Source organism: Oratosquilla oratoria, chromosome 7 (genome assembly GCF_046742065.1).
Source record: "Oratosquilla oratoria isolate Oo_2021 chromosome 7, ASM4674206v1, whole genome shotgun sequence".
NCBI lineage: Eukaryota > Metazoa > Arthropoda > Malacostraca > Stomatopoda > Squillidae > Oratosquilla > Oratosquilla oratoria.
The window spans coordinates 13,981,748-13,986,747 of record NC_134783.1 but is presented as its reverse complement, the minus strand read 5'-3'; the positions used below and the strand labels follow the sequence as shown (position 1 = coordinate 13,986,747).

At 33.1% G+C, this 5,000-nt stretch overlaps 1 protein-coding gene across 1 annotated transcript in view; it reads right to left on the bottom strand.

Moving 5' to 3' along the window:
• LOC143026758 (uncharacterized) overlaps positions 1–5,000 on the bottom strand; it is a 167,206-nt gene that overhangs the window by 116,401 nt on the left and 45,805 nt on the right. The gene's annotated exons all lie outside the window — the stretch shown is intronic.

The window sequence follows — 5,000 nt, the reverse complement described above, 5'->3', positions numbered from 1 at the left end:
AAAGCATAATGGAGTAGAGAGAGAGGAAAAATTTCAATAACGTGAGTTTCTAGTGTCATTTTCTTTTCACAATGACCACTAGAAGTATCTTCCTTGTCTGAATATTTTCAATTGTGGTATTATCCAAGACCTTATTATATTTCTTTCCTAAAGTCGTTTTAATCCTATAAATCTACACCTACATGGACACAGAACAATAATGAATTGCTTTCACCAAAACACACTTCAATACAGCATTGCTTTAACAGCAGAGACAAGATTAAATTCAACTTTGGTTTTAAATCGTAGAATATATTTTACTTTTTATCTGGTAAATAAAGGATAATACATATACAATAATAAATATTGTTAGCTATGGGTATTCCTTGAATACTTTAATGATTCCTCTGTTGTATTTATATTCTGATTTTTACAGTAATATGAATATCACGAAAAATATCTTATTTTGTGACACAAACATATTTTTGTATTCATATAGAAGAAATTCCATTTTTACTGTTTAGATTAAAACAGTAATTATTCTTATTTCTTTTTACAACTATTTGTTTAATTCTTAACAGTACTATGAGGAATAATATATTTCAATCAGGATAACAATTTCTGTGTGTTAATGTCTGTGTTATCATAGAACGAATTCCAGTTATATTGCTGAAGGTAAAGCATTGATTGGTGCTTCCTTTTCTTTCAAATTCTCTTTACTTAATCATTTGCGATTTGTAAAACCTAAAATTAATTAACTCTACATATTTTTAGATATAAGAATATTCACTTTTAAACAGATACTTATTTTTGGTGCTTTAATATCAAAATCACAATAACAGAAATTATGAGCATTCAATGATGTATTTGTTAACATTTTTTTTCTGATTCGGTACATGACCCACAATTGCAAATCTTTATTTTGAGATGCCATAACAATAATGTTCTTTTGATTTGTTCCTGTACCAAAACCTTTGCATTATTTTACTTTATTCTTTCTTTCCAAGGTTAAGATAAGTCAAAACTTTCTATTGTTTTTTCTTCGTTTCCAAGGTCAAGACAAGTCATTTGCCTAAAATTCCCATTACCAGGATGTCCTATGCAATCAGCTCTCACCAATGAAGACTTATTGGTATAAATAACTGTTATTCTCATGTGTCATACACGTAGAATGATATTTATCAACTTTTGCCATCGCAAGTAATTAACTTAATTAAAAGAGTTCTTATTTAATCAGCTGGCCAGGATCTTGATTTGTTTGTGATTAATGGCTCGTTATTGACACTTGTCACTGAGATTAACCTTTCATAATAACAAGACAGCGTGATTGACGACACAAAGTCGTCATTTTCATCCTGTTATTTTCTTGTTACTAATGAGATATTTGGTAGTACATCTATTGCGCTAAAGGTCTTTTATACTTTCCATTATTCAGGCATTCAACCTTTAAAGATATTGTCATAGCAAAAGAATTATTCAAAACACGTGTTTGATGTCTCTGTATTCAGTATATATTTGGCAATAACCAGCGTTTCTATCCTTGGAGAAAAAATGAAATAGATGTTTAAGAAGGTATTATGCAGTGTAAAAGACATCATCATTTTGCAATACATTACTTGAAGAATAGTGCGTGACTGGACCGTATGGGTGTTACTAAATTATTCTAATTATTGACTACATAAAACTTATGTAACTAATACCCTATCCAGGATTTGCCCTCTAAGCAAAAAATGTTTCTTGCACGAATGAAACTGTACAGAGAGAGCTAGAATGAAACGTTAGAACTGATCCTTCTTCCAATAAACTTTCAAGCACTTCTTTATCCAATTTTTTTTATACTATTCTTCGGCAAATAGCTACCCAACAAGAAATATAAACCCAATCTAGATCAAATTCGCTTCCCAACACTCATAAACATACATGTGGCACTTACATATTTCTTCTTTAGTAAACCAACAATATAAGTATAAATTTCATTTTAGAACTAATTTTTCTCTATTTTCTTTAACCATATCCAATCTTCGGCCCATTACCCTTGAGTTTATTATTTCTTGCATCACTCCATCCATGTATAAATCGAACAGCCAAGGCTACACAACACATCCCTGGCGAAATCCTACCTTTACTTCAATCCACTCACTCTCTCCATTTCTAATTCTAACAAAGTCTCTGTTATTCTCGTAAAAACTCATGACTGTTCTTAACATCTTTCCTCCTATCCAATATATTTACAATACCTCCCACAGTGTCTTCCTATCTACCCTGTCATAAGCCTTTTCCAAATCCATAAAGGGCTTACCAAAAAAAAAAAAAAAAAAAAAAAAAAAAAACTGATCCACGCAACCCCTGCCTATCTCAAACCCACACTGTTCCTCACCAATACTCCCTCTGTTCCTCTATTAATCCTCTCAATCAAAACCCTCCCATAAGCCTTCCCAATGTCACTCAACAAACTGATCCCTCTGAAACTACTATACTCTCACTTGCCCCCTGTTCCCTTGCAAAACGGAACTATAAAGACAATCTTCCAGTCCTACGTACTCCACCCCGTTTTAGACAAATATTAAACCTCAACAGACAGTCCATCATCATTGTACCCCCCTTTCTAGACACTCTACATGACATCCATTCGACTCAGGTGCCTTACCTACTCTCAACATTTTAATAGCTGCCTTCACCTCATCTTTCCTTATTCCTTCTCGATTTTTATCATTCATCACTGTCATTTTCTTAGCGCTTCCCACAACAGCTACCTTTCCCTCCCTATCCTCCATCACATATATCAACGCACTAAAATATTTTGCCCATCTTTCTCTTACTGCTGCCTCTTCCATTATCATCTCTTTATATACACCTTTTACCTTTTCTTCTCTATTTGATTCACCTCTTTTTCCTCTCTTAATTTTCTTCCAAAACACATTTTCATTATTTTCAAAATCTTCTGTCATACTCCTACCCCATTTTACATTTGCTTTCCTCTTTGACTATTTTGTCTTATGCTTTACTTTCCTTCTCTTTTCTTTGTACATCTCATATGATTCTCTCCTTTTTTGTAACCAATCTGTGAATACTCGTTACTTCTCTTCTACAACCTTCTTTGCTTCATCATCCCACCACTCACTACTCATCCTCCTATTTCCTCCCATCCTTCTTCAACACACCTTTGCATACCTTGTGACTCCCTCCTTGAAACATCCCCATTCCTCCTCACTCCTAGTTCTACTCTATCCTTCACTCCCTTCCACTGTCCTCACAGCTTCTTCTTGTACTCCTCCTTTTCTTTCTCATGTAAGCAGTTTACTCTAAGCACCTCTCTAACTTCTGTTATCTTCCTCTTTCTTCATCTATCCTCCACTCTCAACTTACCTTCCACCAAAACCTGATCTGATATCCCCCACTCTCTCCCCTTAGAACATATATATCCAAAACTATCCCTACACTTCTCCTGATTACCGCTATATAGTCCATTAAAACCCTATTTACCACCCGTCCATCCACCATCCTTTCCTATGTGTACTCATGCTTGACTTTTTTCCTAAACACTGTGCTTGCTATCATTAACTCTCTTTCTAGACACTTCTCCATTATCTCTCCACTACTATTTTTTCCTGGAACTCCACACATCCCAACCACTCTATCTATTGGTTCATCTCTTACCCTAGCATTAAGTTCTCCAAGTACCACTACATTGACATTTCTCCCTAAACCCTCTATGCACTAATTTAAAGCTATCCAAAAAGCCTCCCTTTCCTCAACATTCTTTTTACTACCAGTACCATATCCATTTACAAAAACTCACACCTCTATTCCTAGTTTCACCCTCATCTACATTAACCTTGAAGAAACCTCCTTCCACTCCAACACACATTTACCTACCACGTTTACTAAGTACACTACCAAACTTAATATTTCCCCTCCTTTTCAACTTAGTTTCACTCAATGCTAACGCATGCATCTTTGTTCTCATAAACATAGTACATACATACATACATACATACATACATACATACATACATACATACATACATACATACATACATACATACATACATATATATACATACATACATACATACATACATACATACATACATACATACATACATACATACATACATACATACATACATACGTACATACAAACATACATACATACATACATACATACATATATACATACATATATGCATACATGGTTACATGCATACATACATACATACATACGCACACAGACACATACATACATACATACATACATATATATATATATATTTACATATATATGTATATATATATATATATATACATATACTGTATATACATACATACGTATGTACATCCATCCACCCATACATACATACATACATACATACATACATACATACATACATACATACATACATACATACATACATACATACATACATACATACATACATACATACATACATACATACATACATACATACATACATACATACATACATACACACACACATACATACACATATACATACATAAATATAAGCATACACACGTGCATATTTGGATACACGCATGCATACATTTCTAATACCACAATCTTTATATGTTATCTATAAATTAATTGAAAATATCCGGAAATCACATATATATCGCTTAGAAATGTATGTAACAACACTGAACTACCACGTGGAAATACGTGCACCAATAATGAAATACTGACCTATTACACTAATATGTCTATAGTATTGCTGGACTACTAAACTACGAAGCAAAAACGTGTGTACCAATGTTGAGTTATTGCTTAATTATCTGTGTATCAAAATGAATTATTATATGGAAATGTATACCAAGAACTATGCTATGGCCTACTACTTGGGAATATACTTAGCACTTTAAAAGCATTGGATTATAAAAATGAAATTGGATATTTTCAATGGGGTTTGATCCTTTTTAATGGTACTTAATCACTCTTAATAGGTCTGGATTCCTTTTAAAGTATTCGAGTTCTCTAAAAAGAATAAAGTCATCGTAAGAGG